Source organism: Corvus hawaiiensis, chromosome 3 (genome assembly GCF_020740725.1).
Source record: "Corvus hawaiiensis isolate bCorHaw1 chromosome 3, bCorHaw1.pri.cur, whole genome shotgun sequence".
Lineage (NCBI taxonomy): Eukaryota > Metazoa > Chordata > Aves > Passeriformes > Corvidae > Corvus > Corvus hawaiiensis.
This window is the reverse complement of record NC_063215.1, coordinates 49,736,331-49,750,709: the sequence shown is the minus strand read 5'-3', so window position 1 is coordinate 49,750,709 and position 14,379 is coordinate 49,736,331. Positions and strand designations below refer to the sequence as shown.

The window sequence follows — 14,379 nt, the reverse complement described above, 5'->3', positions numbered from 1 at the left end:
TCACGTTCTCTTATGATTTTAAATAAGCTGCCTCTCAGCCAATTATTGTTTAGTATGTTTTCCTATATATTCAGAAAGAATTGTCAAAACTCTCAGGTGCTGAAGATTAGCCTGCAAAGCAGAGCTTCAACAAAATAAAGAAGGAGATTGCATAAATTCCGAAATATATCAAGGTTAGATTACCTTTGTTGCTTTGTATATCTAAGATTTGAATTGATTTTTCTGGTATGAAAACAAAGGGGGGAAGGGACTTCTAATGTAATGCTTTGCAGAAACCAGAAAAGTCAATAATATGCAGACAGCTCAAACATATAGTACTTACTGATTCAGTGAAGCATGGTTTTAATGGGTTATGAAGGCAAATTCCAACTTAACAGACATACATTGGTTATAATTTTTAAGAAATCTAATTCACAAGTTTACATAATCCTATAAGATTCTTGAACACCTTAAGTTTTTACAAAGTTCTTGAAAAGCACTTTTTTTTTTTCAAAACATAAGTCGACCTGCCATAAGTCCAAAAAGACTTGGCATATGAGACACTTCACATGGAACAGAATGCAAGTTTGAAAATTTGGGAGACAATTGCATAAAACACATTTATGACAGACTAGATGTCTAAAAAGTAAAGAAACACTCTAGTCCATTTTCCAGATTTATTAGTGAAACTTGAAATTTAAACTACAAATCTTGGTTCCATAATGTTATATAGAGAAGTGTAGACATCCTGTACCAATCTGTAGCATTTTCTCTGTCATTTTGACTTTCTCAGAAAATCCTCTTGAGTGTCGAGACCTCACTTGGTTTCAAGTCGTTAATGAGATTGCAAACCAATGCAGCCATACAGCAAGTGTAATAAAGGCTGGGAATTTCAATCTTGCCATTTATATCTAATTTTTGCAGAGAACAAGTTTTGCTTGTTATTTACCATCAATGCCTGTTTGTAATAAATGGTACCTACTTCTTCAAGTTACAGTACTGAAAATTAATACAATAAAGCTGTTGGATAGTAGGCTTTGCTGTAGAAAAAGATACAAAAGAAGCAAACAGAACTTTATTAAAAACAGAGGTCTCCATTTTCTATTTCCTTAAAATTATGGCTACCAAATATTTTTATACCACATGAAAGTTGGGAATTTTGAATAGACAGAAACTTCACAGTTTTACATCAGCTAATGTCAACGTGATTACCCTACACAACACATGCAAAGATGGACCAGTATGTGTGATACCTTATACCTCTCCCCTGCTACAGCAGACAGCTCTTAAGTAAGGTGAAAACACTTTGGATTTAGTGAAGAAAACAGAGAGAAAAACAACCAGGCTAAAATATATCTGCTTTCAATCATTTATCATATTATCCACAGTAGCAATAATCACTCATTCATTAATGGCCACTCTTGCTGCAACAGGTAGAAATATAGCCTAAATTTAACACTACAGTGTAGATTTACATCTCTTTCCCGTCCCTAACATCTGCTCTTGAAACCAGGCAGTCTCACACACTCAAAACTTTCTGCTAGTGTAGCAGTCATGTCTTAATTTTATTACTGATCTTAATGAAAATGGGATCAAGACTACATTTTCTTGGATTAAATATCCAGTAAAGAGTCTTGGGCCTTTCTCTTTGGGCTACGACAGCATGGTGCCAGCTGACTATGTCTGAAGAGCTTGTTAAGGGGACAAAAAATACACCACTAAAACTTTCCTCAAGTGAGTGAGTCCTATGAACTTAAATCTTTTAGCATTTCCAAGAGTCTCAGGTTTGGTGTTTTTGAGAGGACTTTTCCTAAACCACAGAGGATTTAGAAACAATGTGTGGAGGTCTTCAGAGAATGTAGGTGTTATCTTACACTCTTCATTATCTAATGAGCAGTAGGATGTGTTTTACAGCACAGCCTGACCATGGCAGAAGGAATAAAGGTCTTCTTTCCTGCTACCTCCTCCATATGAGATTGAATTTGTTTACAGGCCCAGCTACTTCTGTAAGACACAAGCTTCTTGAATTCACTGTTGTCATCCAGCTAGCCCTACTCCCCATCCCCATCACATTTACGATTCTTTTCCCCCAGATCCTCAGGGGATTAGTCATCCCTCTTGCACATGCTATCTATCCTCCACGCTCAAGAGAGATAGCTTGATTTAGCAGTAACAGATACAATTTCTCTGAATGCAGACTTTCCAAAACAAATATTTTGGCTATTAGGGCCACAGCCTAATATCCTACACAAAAAAAGAGAACCACAGAAAACATTGTATGCTTCCTTTTATTTTCACAGATGTATTTCTATTACCTACGTTGTTTGTGTAAAGAATAAGGTGTAAGGTATAACTTTCATATTCTTTCTGTATCAGTGATTCTATGACTTCTCCTCCAAGTGGTAGCACTTTTTCATAGCACTCTGCAGTAGGCTGAGAGTTGTGTTTTGAGCTTTGCCTCTTTTTTATTCTAATTTTCAAATTATTTTAAGATATGCTATTTATATAATAGTTTTATATAGAGAGAGCATGTATACATGCACAAACATTTATATAAGAATATATAGCTTCACGCAGAACGTTTTTTGATTAAGGGGTTTATATGTGTGTATATATTTATAACACATGAAAGGGGAAAAAAGGCCCTATATATCCCATTTTCATACTCTTATTTTGATTATGTAGGGCTTTGCTTGGTTTATCTCTGTAAAAAGAACTGGAACTAAACTTTGAATGCCAGAAAGTCTAAGCAGTATTTAATCCAGTGGTGAAGGTAAAATTATCCAAAATCCTTCTTATAAAATAAGAACTTTTAATATGCCTCTGTCCACCTTTATACATATTGCCTTAAGCACAGTACAATGTTTTTGCCCATAAAATGAACACAAAGTAGCTAAAAACTACAGTATTATTTCTTTCTTATAATTTTTATTGTCGATACCCTATTTTTAATTGCAACATAGGAGCGGGGAGTTTACTATGAAAAGAAAATGGCTTGTCTTTAAAATGTAAGAATTTAATCATGTGCTATTGCCTGCCAACAATGAGCTAAAGAGGTTAATGGATCATAGGTCTGGCAAACAGCCACGCTGTCTCCGGCTCGATACATTTAACTGCATAATCTGGTTCAAGATTTGGTGCTAGTTTTTTAATCAGGGCATGAACGGTTGATAAATAAAAGTTAGGTTTTATCCAGTCTTTTTTTTCCTTTTTTATTTTTTTTTTTCCCCGGAAAACAGAGCCATTTGTCACTGATCCCGAATCGCACGGCAGGGGGAGCGAAGGGAAGTAGGCGGGGACCTCCCGCGCTCCCCGTGCCCCAGGATAGGGCGCTGCCCCCGTTAGCTGCCGCCGGGCACTCCCTGGCATCCCTCCGGCCGGGCATCAGCGCCAGCTGCCCCCTCTCCCCGGGTCGCCAAACTCGAGGGCCCAAAACGCCAGAGGAGCACTCTCATGGATACTGTACACACACCCTTTCCCCCAGATAACTCCACTTGGGACTCCGAAACCACCACCTGGAGCCACCTCTCCATCAAAAGAGTGGAGTGTGAGGGATGTGATTGGTTGGGTTTGGGGTTTTTTTAAAGAAAGAGAGATCACGGAAAAAGTATATAGCTCCCCCTCTCCCATCTTGCATGTTCCTTAGGCACACTGTTGGAGGAGCCAAGCAGCAGCGGCAGCGTTATAATGCAAATCACTAAGCGAGCAACTTTCAATGCTGTTGTGGCTATTTTTGATTTCTCTCTCGAGAACGAGCTTTTTTTAGTGTGCGTGTTGCCTTTTTTCCCCCCTTTCCGTTTGATTCTTATAGTCATGCCCTCCCTCCCTTCTCCGCTTGCTCCCCCCTCCTCCCCCAAACATCCAGCAGTAATGGTGCACCGTCCTCGGTCCTCTTCAGCGGGTCACTCCGCTCGGGCAGGAGGTGAGCGGCTGAGGGGGAAGCGGCGTTTGCAGGGATGCGCTGGGGCACCGCACCTCTGCCCGGCAGAGGCCCTTCCCGCTGCTGCTTCATTCCTCTGCCTTCGCTTCTGGGCCCCGCCGGCCGCTCTTGGGGGCAGCCGACTTCCCCTCTGCGTCCCCCGCTTCTCCCCCTCCAGCCGCGTCCCGGCGGCGGCAGCCTCCCAGCGCCACCTCAGTGACTGGGGGAGCCCAGCCGCCTCCCGCGGAGGAGCCAGCGCCGGCGGAGGGCCCTGCCCGGCTCTTCCCTCGGCTGCAGGGCGAGCCGACAGCACCTGGCTGCGTTGCCCGCCTTAGAGGACTGGGAGAGAGAGAGGGAGGGAAGGAGGGAAAAAAGGGAGGGAGGGAGGGAGGGAAAGAGGGAGGCTCCTCCGTGCGCGGGGAGCGGCTCCGGCTCTCAGCTGGGCGCTACCGGCAGCGCGGCTTCTGCCGTGCTGCACCGCGGGCGGTGACGGCTCCCGGCGCGACGCGGGACCGCAGCTCTAGGGCGGGGGGCTCAAACCTCTGCCGGGAAGTAGAGACAGAGTTTTGCGATTTTATCTTTTCTTTCCTAGTGATTGGGGTTTTTTTATTACCATTATTTTTAATCCCTCCCCCTGCTCCCCCCATTCCCCCGGCGGTGCGTGTGGCAGCGGGGAGGATGCGCGCCTCCCCCAAGCCGTTCCCCGGCAGCTCCCGCCGCGGCTGCGGGGCGCTGGGGGCCGCGGGGCCGGGGGCGCGCTGGGCCGCACCTGGTGGCACCGCCATGCGCGGGCTGCTCCCCCTGATCTCCCCCGCCACTTCCCGCCGCCCTTCCGTGCCTGAGTCTCCCTTCGCTTGTGTCCAGCATCGCGCACACACGCACACGCCGTCACGCACGGAGGCACTCACTCACTGACTCTGCCGAGCTGCCCAGGCTGCCGAACAGCACAGCGCAGCGTCGCGCAGCCCGCCTGGAGCCCCCTCCCTCCCTCCTCCCTCCCTCCTTCCATCCATCCCTCCCTCTCTCCTCCTCCTCCCTCGCTCCCGCCCGCCCGCCCGCCGCTCTGAAGGATGCCCGGTAAGTAGCGACGAGGACCGGCACCTCTGCCGGTGCGCGATGTGAGGGGTTAGGGACTGCTTATACCGCTGCCGCCCGCCGGGGGGGCGCAGGGCGGGGGGGCGAGGGGAGGGGAGGTGACAGCGATCCGAGGCAGGAGACGGCGGGGCTCGCCGGGTGCTCCTCAGAAGGACTTTTAGCTGCGCGGCCGGGGCTTGGATGTGGGCGCCGAGGGACGGGGTCTGTGCACCGCAGCGGGCACCGGCCGGGGCGGGGGCGCTTCGCCTGCGCTGCGGGTTGCTGCCTGCAGCACCGCGGTGAGTACGGGGCTCCGCGCCTCGCCGGGGTCCCCCGGGGGCGGGTAAGGGGTGGAGGGTGCCCTGCCGCGCTTGGGGCTCCCTCCTTGGCGGCGCTGCTCCGCGCCGTGCTGGGACCGGGGCACGGAGGGCACGGTGCCCCCGCTACGCTTCGGGGACTGTCCGCTGCTACTCCTCGGTTTTGGCCACGTCTCCAGGGGCTGCCAGCGTTGTCCGGTGTTTCGGGCGCCGCGGTGCCACCAATCGGACACGGAAACGGAGCTCCGCCGGGCGCCTCACCTGCGGAGAGGAGCACCCAGGTGCTGCGCACCAGGGCGTGGGGAGCAGAGCGGAACCCCGGCCGGTGCCCCGGCACCGCAGCGAGAGGGTGCCCGCGGCTCCCCTGCCCGCTCCCCGTCCTGCATGCTCTATCCTCCTGCGCTGCAGAGGGCTCCGGTGGGAAAACGCTTGTCCCTTAGGGAAGAGTAATGTTTGCAAAATGTTTGCTAACAATTAGCGGGTGGCTCCGCTCAGCTCGGGTTTGCGCACGGATAACTCCGCTCTGGCAGGGGCTCAGCTCTGGCTACCGAATGCCAGGGACACCGGGCAAGGGGCTTTTTGTTCTCCTAGACTGCCTGGTGCGATTTGTGGGAAACACATATAAAAGCTCACAATTGCTGGTGATTTTTTAGTGGACTTTGGTAAATCATTGAAATTTTTTTTCTTACTTTTACTGTGTGTATTTTGACAATGATCTCTTCTCACTGTGTTTCGCATCCTGGATATGGTAACTCTGCCACTGAAGTCAATGGCAAAACTCCTGACTGACTTCAGAGGAAGACAGTTATGGTCAATACGGAATGAAAGGGACTGGGCAGAAGGTGAAGAGATGGCAAAATGAAAGAGATGTATAAAAGAAACTTCATTTTAGAAGCTAGCTTTTTAACCAATGAGTTTTAGCAGCACTGTGTCGGAAATGTCTTCTAGATTTGCATTGCCACTTTGCACTAGAGAAATACCAGAATGATCTCTTGATGTGTTGGATATCAAGTGGGCTGAATCCGTTTGTTCTACCCACAGACATTATAATGTATTACTTAGTAACTTATACTTTTCCAGTGCTGTATATCTTTTTTCTCACTGAAAAGTTGGAAGCAGAGGGAGCCCACTGAGACAATTAGATGGGCTCTCATTGACTTCAGTGGCCTGTGAATCAGGCCAAGAAAGGCTCAATAGAGAAGTAACAAGAGAACTGTAGTACAGTTTGTAAGGAAAGGTGTTGCATAAGCATTTAACTCATGAACACCCTCCCTCTAGAGAGGAGAAAAATCTAAATGTACATTAATTTTTTATCCCATTTTATCCAACTCTTTCACAGCACAGATACAAATAAGAAAAAATGCTTCTGATTAATAATTAAAATGCCCATATTCATATGGATTGCAAAGAAGATTTTATGCAAAAAAAAAAAAATCCATTAGCAAATGGAAGTTCTAGTTCACAGAACGTCCTCTGTTCAGTGCAGTATTTAGATCGAGAGCAGTCAGATATATAATGAAGCACCAAATACAAATATTGATATTCAAATGGCAAAAGTTAGATTTATTCCTGTAACCTGACTAACCACTCTCAACTGCTTGGAATGCCTTAAAAAGGAAAGTGTGGTTTGGTTTTTTTTTCAAACCTGAGTGTTGAAAGAACCCCCAAGCCCCCCATATGCTGAGTTTTGTCAAAAACTTGTCAAGTATCAGAAGTATGCCCATACTTCCTGAACAATGTAACTATTATATTGATAGGTGTGTTGGGGTGGCTCTGGCTGCATGCCAGGAACTCACCAAAATGGTGTTATCACTCTCCTCCTCAGCTGAACGGGGAAGAGAAAATGTAACAAAAAGCTCATGGGTTGAGATAAGGACAGAGGAATCACTCAGCAGTTACTGTCACATGCAAAACAGACTCAACTTGGGAAAATTTGTGTAATTTATTACCAGAGTAGGAAAACAAGAAATAAAAGCTAAATACTAAACATCCACTCTTCCCCTTCCCCTCTCAACCTCCTCCCTCCCCTGTCCATTCTTCTTCCCAGGCTTTACTTGACACCCTAATTATCTACCTCATCCCCACCTGGGGTTCAAAGGGATGGGAAATGAGCATTGTGGTCAGTTCATCACATGTTGTCTCTGCTGCTTCTTCCTCCTCAGGAGGAGGACTCCTCACACTCTTCCCCTGCTTTGGTGTGGTGCTCATCCCTTGGGAGACAGTCCGCCATCAGCTTTTCCAACAGGTCCTTCCCATGGGCTGCAGTTCTTCATGAGCTGCTCCAGAGTAGATCCCTTCCACGAGGTGCACTCCTTCAGGTGCAGACTGTTCCAGTGTGGGTCCTCCACAGAGGGACACTATTCCAGTGTGGGTTCCTCTCTCCACAGGGCCACAGGTCCTGTCAGAAGCCCGCTCCAGTGTGAGCTTCCCAAGGGGTCACAGTCTCCTTTGAGTACCCACCCACCTGCTGTGGCACAGACTTCTTCATGAGCTACAGGTGGATCTCTGCTCCACCATGGGCCTCCATGGGCTGCAGGGGGACATCCTGCCTCACCATGGTCTGCACCACGAGAATCTGCTCTGGCATCTGGAGCAACTCCTCCCACTCCTTCTTTTCTGACCTATTGAACTATTGCTCTCACATATTCTCAGTCCTCTCTGTGACTGCAGCTTCTCTTGCTCACTCCTGTCTCTGGCTGCAGTTTCTGCTGGTCAGGGTCTTTTTCTCCCTTCTTAAAACTGTTATCCCAGATGTGCTGCCACCACTGCTGATGGGCTCAGCCTTGGCCGCTGGTGGGTCTGTCTTGGAGCTGGCTGGCATTGGCTCTGCAGGACACAGGAGAAGCTTCTGTCAGCTTCTCATAGAAGGCACCCCTTCAGCCCACACCATTAACAAAACCCAATACAAGAAGAGAAAGCCTTTCTCAGTTATGGCCCAATAATGGTGTTTCCCATTTAAGTACAAGTTTGTGTTAATAGGCAAATATAAAAACAAAGTTTGAAGTGCTGCATCTCTTGTTCAGCTTTATTTGTAGGCATCTGGTAGAATTGTCATTGAAGTGAACTGAATGTGTCACTAATACTTAACTGTGAACAGATTAAGATGTTCATGTTACAGTGGGGAAAAAAAACTGCAAAATGGACAAATGCTTCACTGATTATCTCTTCTCTCCTTGCAAGTCCATAGGCAAGACAGACACCTCATTCTTAAATACCATATTGCAGGTTTCTTTCTAATTTTCCTGTGAGTTCAAATGTTTATCACGTGCCATGTATGGAAGTGAAGGGTACATGGGACATTACATGGAGTAAAATTTTGTTAGAGCTACTTTGTTGCTTCCTGTATTTTCCATTCTATCTGCTGTTTGCTAACACGTTGTGATGCCACAACCTATTTTTGTTGATAATACTTCTATTTCAAGTCAAATGTGAAAAATATGGTAATTACTTCAATATTAAGAGGTTTGGTTTTTTTTTTTATTGGGGGCTATGGCAGAGTGTGATGATGGTGCTTTTTTTAAGATCCAAAGCAATTCTCTTTTCTTTATTAAATGAAGAGAGTCTGCAGTTCTAAAAATGAAGATATATATTTGAATAAATCTTTGGGTTTGTCTGAGAGCCATTGTTTGAAATTCTGTGGGTTTTTTTCATTTTGGTGTTTCAGTACTTCTTCAACGGTGTATAGGGAGATTCAAACAGATCTTGTGGATAGCATCTCCAAAATAGAAATTTAGTTTTTTAGGCTTACCTGTAAGTGAAGCATATATAAGATTTGAGTATTTAAGGCAGAGTTGAATGAAGCCAGATAATGAACTACCAGGAGACTCCAGGACATGATTCTGAATAACCATTACTCACTTTTAGCAGCTTTATAAACCTCATCCTTTTTTGAGGAGTAAATGCTGTTCATCTTTATTTGGACGAATATTTCAAGACTATTTCTGCTGTCCCTTGCCTGACTCTGAAACATGTTTATACCCTTGTATTGCTATGGTTGTTAAGTGAATGGTAGCAAGCATTTACAGGTCTATTGGTATTTGAATCTAGGAAGCAACATTACTGGGATTCTTGAAAGTCACCTAAATTTTGTCATTATTACACCTTTAAGACCATTTTCAAAATAAATTTTATTGTTTTTTAGTCCTAGAACATATTCATTGGATAATTTATTTAGGACTATATTCTTCTATCCAACAATTTAAGAACAAAAACCTCCACTGTAGCTCAAATCAATCAAAATATTGGGTTTAGGTTATACATCGTACATATGGAACCTGGCATGTAAAGCAGATGGTATGTAAAATTATGCATAGCATGTCTGGAGAGCCATACAATATCTAAATGCAGTGCAACAGAACAAGGAAAGAGTGTCACGTGCAACTTAAAATATCAATCACTGGACTATGTCTAGTTTCAGCTGCGCTTTGTTTCCACGCGCGTGTGTGTGTATTTGTGTGCGCGTGTGCGTGCGCTCAATTTTCTCTTACTGCAGCCGCGACATCTCCTTGATAATATGATCTTCCTTAGAAAAACATGCAGACTGAAATGATATGCTACTGGCTAAATGGAATAAAAAGATGGCTATAGAAGAAAAACTAGCTTGGTTCAGTTTGGGCGCAGAACACAAATGCATGGAAAATAAAAAATACATAAATCAAGAACAGAAATATCAGTCTTTTAAGACAAATGGCCAGATACTGCTTACTACCAAGACTGTGTTTTTCTATGTTATTTATGCTGTTGGTTTGCCCAACACAGCAACAGCACTTAACAGTACTTCTATCCTGTTGCATAAATACTGTTAGCTCCACATTCCCTTTCTCTCTCAAGTATTACAAGTCTGTAAGCACAAAATTTCTTCCTGAACAAACAAGCATTACTGTGTGTTGTTAACACAATCAGATGAAATGGTAATTACAGAAAGATTCACATCAGCAAAACCCTTAAATAAATATTCGTCTTTAAGCATGTGCTGACCTCAAAGGGACCTAATCACATTTTGTTGAACAAAGATGCTTTTGTGATCAATGATCATGAAAGGTAATAATTTTCCCAAATTTATTCAAACATTTAAATCTGTGGTTATAAAATTTTGTCTGCACCAGACAACTTTAAATTTAACTTCCAGGGGAAAGTCTTTAAATATTTCTACTTATTTTTTAAATGTTTTTTATACTTTGGAAGGCTGGAAGCAATTAACTGTTTTAAAATGGGTTGCACAGCCATTCTCTTTCATATTTCTAGTCAAAATGAACTTTTGTAGATAAGATGTGAAGGATGACGTTTATAATGAAGGACTACTGCAAAGTGAACTTCAGATACATTAATGAACTAACACTGCACAAGGTAGATTTTAATAGCCAATTCTGTAAGATTCAGACATTTTTCAAGGAGACAAATTGAAGGAAGGCCTCCATGGTTAAGCTGTTGAATATCCCCAAATATTTTTAAGGATTTTTAAGGTACCTGAGTTGATATACAATGTTTCACGCTACAAAATAAGTAAATAAATAATTAGATGACTCCTGTACTTTTTCTGCACTAAGACTCTAGTCCCTATGCCTTTTATTTTTTGCAACAGTGTTGGTTTAGAAATACAGCTCTGTGTCTAGGGGACTAAAGGAACACATTTGTCCTCATACATTACAGAACAGTTATCTAACAATTTATTTCTGTTTTGGAAATGAAAGAACTTTTATCCATTCAAATCACTTTAATACAATCTTATATTATAATGGCTTGAACAATCTTGAGTGCACACAGTTGCTGGAGTCTCCAAAGGACTGTCATAAATAAAGCTATTAGACTGTATTATAGCAGACACATATTCAGAGTCTACCAAAGGATGACAGGATTTTACATTACAGGAGAAAATGTTTAAAAATGTCTGCGAATTACCAAAAATTATTGGTAAAAGGGATTAATAAACTGATTTATAATACATATACCTGTGCTATTTTTCTTTTAAAGTATGCAAATGCAACATTAACATTAATGAATTATTCCTATGTAGAATTAAGTAAGAAATGAGACAAGAAATAAGGGGTTTGTCCTCTACAACAAGTGCTTAAGCTTTCTCAGCAGTGTGTAAACTTTCTGTGCTAGCTGACGGACATTCAGCCTACATCAAAACCTCCCTTTGCAAGCTGACATTGCTGCTGTGATGACAGCCTAAGAAAACTGGCATCTCATGAGAGATAAGTCAGTTTACATCAATGGAAATGGATTTGCACTGCATCCTGGATTCTGTGCAGACAGGTTTGTTTTTATTTCTCCTCTTACTGTTATAGAAAGCATGACTTTCACCAGGTATGAAAACAAAAATGAGTTTGGCAAAACCCTGAATGAACTTAGAAACAAATTTGGAAATGGTGGAGACAGAGCTAAACAAAGTAAAAATTAAAAATAAGGATATGTTATGTTGTTGGTTTGTTTTTTCAAGAGAGGAAAAGGTGCACTCTTTTATGAACGATCCCTAAGACAGAAGTAAGACATAAAAAAGTGCAACTGAGGTTAAAAATAAAATTATGAAAGTTGAGTTACCTAACATGTTCTGGCCACGGGAGAAGTAACTAAAGCTGACATACCAGCAGGATGGGAGCCTCAAAAGAAGACTAAAGCCAGAAAATAACCATTTCCCATGTTGGAAATCCAGATGGCCCTAACAGATTTTGTGTGCATTTGTATACACATTTATCTGTGTGTATACATGTGCATACATATATACTTTTTTTTCTTTTAAAATTAAAATCTGTATAATGCCCTACTTTGTTACTGATTTCCTCACCCCAGCAGGGATTTGCTGGTTCTTCTTTCTGTCTGACTATGAAGTTACAGAGGAAGATTTGATAATACAGTAAATAGCTGAGGGTGGTTAGACTGTTTCCTGAAGGTAAAGCAGTAGGGTCCAATGGTTCTCCTGCAGAATGTTCTAAACCCAAGGATATCAATAAGAGGCAGTGCTGTCAAAGCAAAACAAAAAACCCAAACCAACCAACCAAGCAACCAACCAAACAAAAAATCCCAAAAAAGTAATCAAATCCTGAAAAGGAGAAAACAAAATGAATCTCCAAGTCATTGTCTGAAGCCAATGTTACATTATGTCCTGAAAAACATGAATCTGAAAGATGTTTTACCAACTATAGGCTAGTGTCACCTACAATCACAGTCAAGATCTTCCTGTTAAGACTTGAAAAATCAACTGCAGTCTTACACTGGAGAAATAGAAAATATTTTCCATGAACGTAATGTGGAGCTTTTAGGAAAACTGAAGATGACAGTAGAGCAGAGGAGTATTTAATGCAGCATTTTATTTAATACAGTAAATAGATATACCATTTTTTCATAGAAAATTTTGATGCTGAAAAGGCAGTTGAATGGATTGAGTGGAGCTAACTTTGACATGATGTCAGAAGATTTGAGGAAAAATATTTTAGATAATTTTGCTGCTGCATGTCCTCACCCTCATAAGTGCCATATAAGTATAAATAATGTCAGAAGTGGCAGCAAATCCTCTGTCCTCTTCATAATTTCACATTCCTGACTCTCGTAGAAGGATTAATCTCAAATCTAAAGTAAACCAGATTTACAGCAGGAAAAATATCTGTCAATGTAGAATCTATCAGTATAGTCAAACAACATGTCTTTATTTGTCTTCTGGTGGAAAATTACATTCCTGGGTAGTGATGCACAATCTGTATAAAATAATCTAATATAATTTTTTTGGCAAATAATTCTGAAAAAGAAAATGTGACTGATAAACTTTTTACCAACCACAGAGTTTCACTGGCAGGTAGAAAAGATTTGAGGCGAACTAGTTAAAAATTTGTCCTGGGATTAGTTCTCAGGTTGCATATGAGAAAATTCTGGTTACCACTGACATTGCTATCTACTCTTTCAGCATGCTGCATTTTTTGGTTTCTGAACTAAGAATGAAATTCACTTCCTTCAGGTATGGCAAAAAACATGGGCTTCAAAAAGTCAAACTGTGCAACTGCAGAAAATGGAAACTCAGGCCTTCGTGCCAATGTGCCTAAAACCATATTTTATTTCTGTGGTTGCTTTCCCAGCCATTTCCTCAGGACTACTCCCTGGCTGCTAGTGAGGTAGATTTAGGTGAGCATGAAGCAACAGTTCTTTGCTCCATGATATGTTGAACCTACAGTGTTGTAACTGCCCTTGCTTCCCTCCTGGTGGCTAACAAGGGACTATTTATGGTGCAGGTGCCTCTGAGAGGTTTTTGTCTACCTCCATCTTACACAACTTAATAGCAAGAAACAACAAAGGATTAATTTCTTGTCAGAAGCTTTCCTTTGAGCAATATCCTTGAACAGAAATTATTTTCTTTAACAAAAATGGGTTGAAAAGATTTATGTGTCATTAAGATTTGTCATCTTTCTTCTTCTGTAACAAAGAAAACTAGAAATTTTGCTTTGTTTAAGAAATAGAGAGCATATAAGTTTTCTTAATGATATTGTGCCATTTTTCTTTTACTTTCCACTACTCTTTTTTTTTGTGGAAGCAGGAAAGAATTTCAATGAGAAAAAGGGAAGAAAGATGAGAAAGGGATAAAAATATTTTTTTAAACTTTCAAAAAATTTCTCTTACACAAAGCAAATATATCTGAATAATGCCTCTTTGTTGTTCATCACCTTGAAATAATCTGTATTAAATCTGAAAAATCAATTTTTCTAATGTCAATTCAGAATGGATCAAAACTTTGTATCACAAAAGTCTTGTCTTTGAAGATATTTCAGTCGAGTCTCAAGTAAAACTTGAAGCTGGTTGAATTTCTTTGAAATTTAGGTTTTTCAGACATATAAGTTAATTTAAAACAAAGCTGTCTGTAGGAAAGATGTATTTTCACAAATTTTCTGTGCACTGTGATCATATATTAATTAAAAGGTATATTTTTCATTTTTCTTAATCTTTAAGGTGATTTTCTTGTGAAAATATGAAAAAATAAAAAACTGAAAGAAGTCCCTAAAATACTGACACAAGATTCTTGATCTCTCCCTGATAAAAATTCCTTTCTTCCTAGACTTTGAAGATTTTAAACTTCCTTTTTCAACTTCCAAAAAAATAATTTCA

General features: G+C 42.0%; 1 protein-coding gene across 2 annotated transcripts in view; it reads left to right on the top strand.

Annotated features, from left to right (window-relative positions):
* Positions 1 to 3,852: 3,852 nt before the first annotated feature.
* The window catches only part of HS3ST5 (heparan sulfate-glucosamine 3-sulfotransferase 5), a 193,441-nt gene continuing 182,914 nt past the window's right edge, over positions 3,853 to 14,379 (top strand). The window contains exon 1 of one of the 2 annotated variants that reach the window (XM_048298728.1): positions 3,853 to 3,901. The gene's annotated coding sequence lies outside the window, so the exon portion shown is untranslated. Of the gene's footprint in view, positions 3,902 to 5,121; positions 5,272 to 14,379 lie in introns of those variants that run through there. The other variant, XM_048298726.1, reaches the window with a different exon arrangement.